The sequence below is a fragment of the Myotis davidii genome, unplaced genomic scaffold, assembly GCF_000327345.1.
Source record: "Myotis davidii unplaced genomic scaffold, ASM32734v1 scaffold149, whole genome shotgun sequence".
In the NCBI taxonomy this organism is placed as follows: domain Eukaryota; kingdom Metazoa; phylum Chordata; class Mammalia; order Chiroptera; family Vespertilionidae; genus Myotis; species Myotis davidii.
The window spans coordinates 1,062,179-1,071,363 of NW_006352194.1; the positions used below are offsets into that span (position 1 = coordinate 1,062,179).

Genomic DNA, 9,185 nt, shown 5'->3' on the forward strand with positions numbered 1-9,185 from the left:
ACAGTGGCTGTATGAAGGCCTCCTGGAGATTTCTGCCAGTTTTCAGGGCTTATGTTCTTATGGCCACCATCCTGCTTCTGCTGATTTCTTGCAGCTGTTGCCTTTCTTTCTGACCTGGAATTGAACCAAATGAGTGACGAGGGAGGGAGAGCATTTTCCCAGCTCCCAGAGCAACCGTGGGGATGGGCTGTTGTGTGAGCAGCACACAATGGAAAGTAGCACAAGAGACATTCCTGTTCTCAGCCCTGAGGCCACCCTGACCCAGGGTTCTCACGTTCTCACAGCTCTTGGCTCCACACAGCGCCCAGCCGCCCAGCCGGCTGCCCCTTCCTCCTTCCCTCCTCCTACACACCCCTCCTTCCCAGGCTCCTAAAAGGAATCTGGGAGGGTTTTGAGCCTCTGAGGCTGAGAACCGGCTGGCCATAAGGGGTGACCCCTGAAGGCGTCCAGAGGCACCAGTTTGGGAGACAGGCGTTTATAAAACTCCAGGAAGACAGTATCTTTTAATGCAGTTGATTTCATCTCCTCAGATTCTGGAAAAGTGGCCATGCCCTTCACTGTGAACTGAGGGTGCCTCGCAGTCCAGGCACTGGGAGGAGGCCCTCTTGGAAGTCAGCTTATTCTGAAGCCTCAATTTCCAACGCACCTGCACCTGGCGAGTGCAGAGGGAGGAGGGAGGTGTTGGTATTTACCACCCGCTTCCCTCTCAGGAGAGCAGACCCTGCATTGTTAAGGGAAAGACTTACGTCCTGAGGCCCTTTTGTTCTGAGGCCCTTGCTGGGTTTGGCCTTGCAGAGGCAGCCTGGTAGCAGTTTCGGGGAGAGGCTGGGAAGGGCCAAACTGCTCAAACTGTTGGTGTCAGGAGGGAGCACCCGAAGCCCATGGGGGCGACGAGGTGGCGGGGGAAGCTGTGAGGAAGGAGGGAAGGTGGAAGTTGAGCCAGGGGAGGGGAGCAGGCAGTCCTGCGTGGGTAGGTGGCCACAGCACAGGGATGCCCCAGTGCCACTCTCAGTTGCGTGCTGAGCAGCGCTATCACTTTCAGACTCGCACGTCTCCAGTGAAATTCTGCTCGGAGAGCAGCCTGTTAGTCATGGTTTCTTGGGAGAAGAAGTGCAGCCTACGTTTGAGTCAATTCCAAGATAAAACTAAAGGGAACAGCTGCTAGAATTCAGCAGAAGCAGGAAACCAGAGCCACACGATTGTAAGCCTGAGAAATAGCAGGAGTCTGGTGGAGGGGGAGGGGGGGGTCTGAGCCACCCTTATTTCAATCCCTATGAGCTGGGAACCCCCAACTAGGCCTGGTTCCCCCATCGCCTTCAGGACAGATGGTTTGCCCCCGACTTCCTAGGCTAAAAGAAGTCTGTTTTGTTCAGGTGAGAGGGTGGAGGTAGGGGGGCATTATGATGGGTCACAGATAATTATATGTGTTTCCACTCCCCTCCACTGTGACTGGGTTAGGGTAGGTAGACCTTGTTCTGGCCACTGAGGGAGAGTGGGCAATCTCCTGGGGGCTGTTGGAAAGGTCTTCCCTCTCTAGTAAATGGAAACAGGGAGACCTTCTCAGCTTTCCTTCCTGCGGTAGATCAGCTGAGCAGGCGGCCACAGCCATGAAGGTAGAGCTGTGTGGTTTCAGTGGGTACAAGTTCCATCCCGGACACAGGAGGCGCTATGCCAGGACCCACGGGAGTCGGTATTCCTTCCCAAGAGGAATCCTGGGCAGGTAAACTGGGCTGTCCTCTACAGAAGAAAGCACCAAAAGGTACAGTCGGAAGAAATTCAAAAGAAAAGAACCCGCTGTGCACTCAGATTCCAGAGGGCCATCACTGGTGCACATCTTGCTGATATAATGACCAAGAGGAACCAGAAGCCTGAAGTTAGGAAAGCTCAGCATGAACAAGCTATCAAGGCTGCTCAGGAAGCAAAAAAGGCTAAGCAAGCGTCTCAAAAGACAGCAATGGCTGCTCCTAAGGCTCCCACAAAGGCAGCACCTAAGCAAAAGGTTGTGAAGACTTCTGCTCCCCATGATGGTGGAAAACATGGGGAACAGATGAGATTTTAAAATAAGTTGGCAGATGAGATTTTAAAATAAAGACCAAACTATAACTAAAACATATAAATAAATAAATAAATAAATAGAAAGAGAGCGGGGAGGAGGGTTCCGAATCAGGGTTAAAAGTGTGAACCTGCCTCTGATTAGCTGTGCAATCTTGAGCAAGTTACTTGACCTTTCTGCCTTACGTTCCTTATCTGCAAAATTAAAATAATAATGGTTCCTTCTTCATAGGGTTGTTGTGAAGATCAAATGAGTGAACTCACCTAAAATGTTTAGACCAGCGGTTCTCAACCTGTGGGTCACGACCTCTTTGGGGGTCGAACGACCCTTTCACAGGGGTCGCCTAAGACCATCGGAAAACACATATATAATTACATACTGTTTTTGTGATTAATCACTAGGCTTTAATTATGTTCAATTTGTAACAATGAAAATACATCCTGCATATCAGATATTTACATTATGATTCATAACAGTAGCAAAATTACAGTTATGAAGTAGCAACAAAAATAATTTTATGGTTGAAGGTCAGGACAACATGAGGAACTGTATTAAAGGGTCGCGGCATTAGGAAGGTTGAGAACCACTGGTTTAGACAGTTCTGGCACCTGGTGAGCATCCGATTCATGATAGCTGTTGTTATTTTTATCTGTGGATTATGATGCTTGGAGCCACTGTAGCCATCTTCTAGCCGTGAAGAAGGGACCCTCAACACACATGGGAAGGCAGAAAGAAGAAAGGAGTATTGATTCAAAAATGTCCACCTCAAGACCTCCTAAGTTCATAATAATCTCCTTTTGGCAAAGATCAAGTGTGAAGAAAGTAAAACTTCCAACTCTTAGACAACTTGTAGTTGAGTATTTTTATTTGCAGCCCAAAGCATCCTAACCAATTGGTACATTAGTCTATGGAACACTCATATTTATTGATGAGAGTACTTACAAAGGAGGCAGACTGTGGCATGGATTGCTGATTATTCTCAAATATTTAGTTTCTCCTTAAATTAAAAAAAAAAAAACTGCAATATTTTAGCTGGCACATGCTGCCTAGCTAGAAACTATATTTCCTTTCCAAGTAGGTGAAGCCATATGGCCAAGTTCAAGCCAAGGGAATGGAAATAGAAGTGATGTGTGCTACATTCAGGATTGGCCCTTAAAAGGAATGGACATGCCCTCCCTTCACTCTTCTCTCTTCTAACTGGTGGGAAGATAGCAAGAGCTGAAGCAGTCACCTTGGATCCAAAGCCATTTGGAGGGTGGGCAGAGTTGTCCCACCAGCCCTGAACCACCTACTTCTGACCTCTTAATTCAAGAAAAAGAAACAATCTTCTTTAAATCACTGTGTTTGGGGTTGCTCCCCTACTGTAGATCTTTATGAGGCTACAGAGTATCAGGTGGAATTAGTGGCACAGAAATACTGTTCTGTGGTTAATATTATGACCCTATGTATCAGTTGACTATTGCTGCATAACAACACACCCAAAATTTAGGACTTAAAACAACGATTATTATTTCTTATAATTCTATGGGTTGGTTGCATTCTTATGCGGATATTTCCAGGGCTTGTTTGTGCAGCTGCATTCAGTTAGAGCAGTGGTCGGCAAACTGCAGTTCGCGAGCCACATGTGGCTCTTTGGCCCCTGGAGTGTGGCTCTTCCACAAAATACCACATGTACGGGCGCGCATGTACAGTGTGATTGAAACTTTGTGGTCCATGCGCAGAAGTCGGTATTTTGTGGAAGAGCCACACTCATGGGGCCAAAGAGCCGCATGTGGCTTGAGAGCCGCGGTTTGCCGACTACCGAGTTAGAGGAATAGCGGAGGGCTGGGTTCAGCTGGGACAGTGAGGATGGCTAGACCTCCCTCTCCATGAAGTCCTCCATCTTCTAGGAAGATCGTCCAAGCTAGGTTTCCTCACATGGTGGTTCCATGACAGTTCCAAGAGGAAGTCTCAAAGCACAGCACTCATCACAGCTCTGTTTGTGTCATGGTTGCCGATACTCCACTGGCCAAAGCATGTCACGTGGTCAAGCCAAGAGTCAACATGATGGGTGTAGATACCAGAAGACTTGATGATTCACTGAGTCATTTGGGTAACAATCAACCTCACCCTCTCATGCCCCATGAATTTTGGAAGCTCATTAAGGATAATTAGACATCCTCGTGCAATGCTCATTAGGCCCATCTGCACAGGGACTAATAACACCCTGGGAATAGGGGTAATTGAAATTCTTTCCTTTATTTGGTTATTTATCACCTAACTTCAAGGAAGTATTTCAGATTATTTATGTAAATATAAAAGGTTTTTAAATGGTAAAATTAAATTTAAAAGAGTATTGGGGAGAATCAGAACAGATTCTCCCCAATCTGGGGAGAATGGACTCGGCTGAGGGTCAGAACACAAGGTGCGTGTCCCACGGGGCAGTACTCCTGCTAGGAGAGGGGCATTAGAATCTCCAGAAAGTGCAGGGACAGATCAAATAAATTGTCAGGAGATAGTGGAGGGGATGGGGGTGAAGAATTGGCCTTCCAGAGAGTTCTACCATCTTGTGGGGCTCATGCCAGCTAGGATGAGGCTACATCTGAAGCCCTCTAAGGTGGTGCTTCTCACCCTTTGCTGTGTGTTAGGATCACCTGTGGAGTGGGTTTAAATACAGAGTCCCAGCCCCAATCCCTATAACCTGGATTTCTAACCAGCTTCCCAGATGATTCTGAAGTAGGTAGCCTTTGAACCACATTTTGAAGTGACTTTGAAGTCCATAAGCTGGTGCAAGACTCCAGGCAGAGTATTCAATGGGGAAGAATAAGCAAGAGGAAAGCTTCTTGAATAAGTGAGGAGCTTCTCAAAGTCCCAGGGAGATTCTAGAATGAAGGGGATGCAATGTGATCTTGGAGCTCCCTAATATTTCAGTTACTTTACTGCTGCATAGAACCATCCTCTTCCCTGAATAGATATCTCTTAATGAGTCTCTCAGCCCTCAGCAATATTATTGGCTCTAAGACCTGCCCCCTTCCCCCACTTGTTGCTGATTGGACCCAGGGTGGGCACCTGACTCCAGTTGGACCAATCAGATTCTCTCTGCCAGGAAATTGGAGCAGAGGCAGAGGGCTTTAGTATTAAGTCCACTGATGGCTGTGCTCCATAGTGATAGGCCACAAACCCACTGTTAATGCTCTACAGCGTTTCCTGGTCCCTGCCCTTCCTGGATCCTGGCTCTTCAGCTTCCCTCCATCCTGTGACAAACTCTGGCAATCTTCCAATATATTCTACTTTTGGCTGAATCAGCTTCAGTCCCTGGCTTCCAAAAGCACCTTAACTGCTACAGGCTGGCAGAGTGAGATGGGTCAGAGTTAGTGGGTTTGAGATTGTCTCTATGATCCCAGACTGGACTGTCCCTGAGAAATGAGTGCATCTAGTCAGTTTCCTGAGGAAATCATGAGATGCCAAAGGCTGCGAGACAGGGAAACCTCAGGGTATGAGTTTCATATTTCTGAAGATTTCCCTGAAGGCTGGTGTGGTAGCCAGCCTCCACTGTCCCCAGAAACCCCCACCTCCTATTGGTCAGGTCCTTATATAGGCCCCTCCCACGTTAAATAGGGCTGACCTGGGTGACCAACAGGATATGACAGGAGAGATGGTATGTGATTTTCAAGACTATATCCAGCCTCACTCTCCTGGATGGAGAAGCCAGCCGCCATGTTGTGAGGATACACACGCAGCCCTCTGGAGAGGCCCATGACGCGAGGAATTAAAGCTTCCTGCCAGCCATCTCTCTGTGAGTGACATGTCGACCACACTTCATGAGAAACCCTGAGTCAGAACCACCAGCTGAGCTGTTCCTGGATTCTGGGCCACAGAAGCTGTGTGAGAGAATACATGTTTATTGTGGCTAAGTTTGGGGGTAGTCAGTGGCCTAGCAATAGGTAACTCACACAACTGAGGGTGAGGATGTGCTGGACTTGGAATATCTGCAGAAAGAAGTCACAAAGGGATGACAGGATAAGACGGTGTGGCTCAGACTCGCCTCAAGGGATCTCAGGCACCAAAGATAGCCCTGCAGACGCCCCCACCTTCTCCTATACAGGAGATAAGGGGGTGGGGGGCTCCTCTGGCTGTTGAGGGCAGGGTTCCCAAATCCTTGGAAAGAGCTGCTAACTTCCATGTCCTTTTAGGGTATGTCCGGCTTCATCGTCCTGGGAGCCAAAATAAAGTCACAACTCCCCTGATATTCAAAATACCAGGATTTCTGAGTGCCCAGCACAGTGATCGTCAAAGGCCCACCTTCTTTTTTTCCTGAGGTAGGTCCAAGCATCCCAGGGTGCCTATCCATCCAAAGGAAGCCATCATGGTTAGTTTTCCTAGTAGAGGAAGAAACCAGAAAATCTGGTCTAGACCACAGAGGGGACCCAGTCTCAGCTGCACAGCCTTCCCCAAATCAGAAGCTTCAGCAGTTTCTCAGAGCACCTCTGAGGACGGGAAATATTGCCTTCACCAGACACCCAGGGACCCGTCCTAAAGGAGTGGCTCAGGGGTGTCCCAATTTCTTAGAACAAGAAGTCCAGGCTTTCGGAACAGGCCGTCCTGCAATGCTGAGTCAGACTGCATGCTTCCCGGGAAAGGAAGGGAGACACCGAGTGTGCTCATAGCGTGGGGACTGCTCCTGGCCTGTCAGGGCTTGCCATGTCCCTCAGGGAAAGGCAGGCCTCTGAGGGCTCCTGGTGCTTCTCTTTTCTGCCTCTACTTTTCCACATGCTTCTCCCTCCACCCTCTCTACTTCATCCCCACCACATCTCTCTGCCTGCAGGCCAAGGTGCTCAGAGACCTTTACCCCCAGGGTCCACCTCCTAAATAGTCCCACTCCTTTCTCTCAAAGGTTCCTCTTTGGGGAAATTTCTGATGGGCTTGGCAACAGCATTGTGGTGACCTCTGTGCTCCTGATGTTAAAGTCATGGTGTGGGGGCAGGGACCCTCACCCAAGCTCACTCCCCACTTCCCATGATGGGAGGAAGATTTTCTCCCACAATCCTGGGCTCAGCATGCAGAGAAGTGCCAAGAAGCCAGGGTAGGACCCTCCTGGGGACCTCTGCCCAGTCCCTAGTGGGATAAATGCACCCTTGGGTGGCCCCACACTACAGCCCCCACCATCACGCTTGTGTCCCAGCACAGACCTTACCATCACGATGGCTTTCCAGACCCTGCCTGCCACTCCCCATCCCCATCAGCTGTCCCCATCCCAGAGCAGGGGTCTCAGCTGAATAGGGAAGTGAGGTCACTCCAGGGAACCTTGACTACTGAGTTGGGGTGAGACTGAGCTTGTAGTTATTCCCGCTACATTCTGGAGAACTTTTAGACCTGGGAAGAGCTGGGGAGGTGCTTTTTCCGCTGCAGGCCTCTGTGAGTGTGAGCTGATAGGAAGGCCAGAGAAAGGACAAGGTCGGGGTGGTACCAGCCATGCTCGGTCCTCGGCATTGTCAGGGTGCAGCAAAGAAGGATGGAGGCACCGGCCTTCCCGCACACACAGCCAAGATAGCCCCAGAAGAGGAGGAGTCTGCTTTCCCACCTGGAAAATAGGAATAATGAAATTATAGCCCGACCCGGCATGGCTCAGTGTAGACCTATGAACCAGGAGGTCATGGTTCAATTCCCGCTCAGGGCACATGCCCAGGTTGTGGGCTCCATCTCCAGTGGGGGGCAGGGCATGCAGGAGGCAGCCAATTGATGATTCTAGCTCATCATTGATGTTTCTATCTCTCTCTCCCTCTTCCTTCCTCTCTGAAATCAATAAAAATGAAATTTTTAAAAAAAGGAGATTATAGGAGTAATGAGGTGAATTTTCCAGGGACACACTGGTAGGCAGGGCAGGGGTGGAGCGAGACCCTGAGATTTCAGAATTTAGGCTGAGTCCTGGCAGCAAAGCCAGGCAAACAAAGACAAGGACTGATGTTTTGACACTCACAAATCTGTCTGGAGACTCTCAGGAACATGATTGATGGGACTGAATCGATGAATGAATTCATGGCTCCAGGTGAAACCGTTCAGGGAAACGGCACTGTGAAATTGTGAAACCAGCCCAGACTGGTTTGGCTCAGTGGGTAGAGCATCAGCCTGTGGACTGAAAGGTCCCAGGTTCAATTCTGGTCAAGGGCATGTACCTCGATGTGTCTCTCTCATCGATGTTTCTAACTCTCTATCCCTCTCTCTTCCTCTCTGTAAGAAAAAAAATCAATGAAATATGTTTTTTAAAAAAGAAATTGTGAAATCATAAAACCTAACTCCTAGACCTAGAGGCTGGCAATGGTGGAAAATTGGGAGCTACCCCTCAGCTCCCAGCCCCTGATGAGGTTTGCCTCAGCGCCACCTGCTGGCGGGCACTGACTGGCCAGCTCCTACTAGAGCCGGGAGCCTGTCACAGGGATGCGGGAGGAGTCTCTCTCCTGGAAGAACATTGACCTGACTTCTTCCAGAGGGTCAGTCCAGAAAACAGAGCAAAGGCTTGGAAAAGGAAACAGAGATTCCTGCATTTCCCTGCAGAGGAGGGCTTTCCCCGCTAGGCGGCCGCTGATGATGATTTGATTGTTTAAAGGTGCGTAAGATTGATTACCTTTGACTGACTTTATAATGCCATCGGAATAGAGGTGGCTTGTTCAAGACAGATTACAATGCAAGTGGTTACTGTTCACAGCCGTGCACAGGAATTTTGTCCAGCAGAGAAAGTAAACACCTGCAGTCTGATTCTCATTTGAACTATTTCCAGCCTCTTGCTGGCTCCTTGTCAGTGAATGAGCTCAAGAAAATCTTTGACATGTGTTTACTTTTTATTCATATGAGGGCCAAGATTTTACCTTCCTTAAAAATATTTTTTTATTGATTTTTACAGAGAGAAAGGGAAAGGGATAGAAAGTTAGAAACATTGATGAGAGAGAAACATCAGTCAGGATCAGCTGCCTCCTGTACGCCCCCTACTGGGGATCGAGCCCGCAACCAAGGTACGTGCCCTTGACCAGAATCAAACCTGGGACCCTTCAGTCCCCAGGCCGATGCTCTATCCACTGAGCCAAACTGGTTAGGGCCCAAGAGTTTTCCTTTTTAAAAATTATACTTGAAAAAAAACCACATGGTCATATCAATTGAT

The 9,185-nt window shown here is 48.8% G+C and overlaps 1 pseudogene; it reads left to right on the forward strand.

Annotated features, from left to right (window-relative positions):
- The first annotated feature begins 1,607 nt into the window (after positions 1–1,607).
- LOC102772073 lies at positions 1,608–2,059 on the forward strand (annotated as a pseudogene).
- The last annotated feature ends 7,126 nt before the right edge of the window (positions 2,060–9,185 follow it).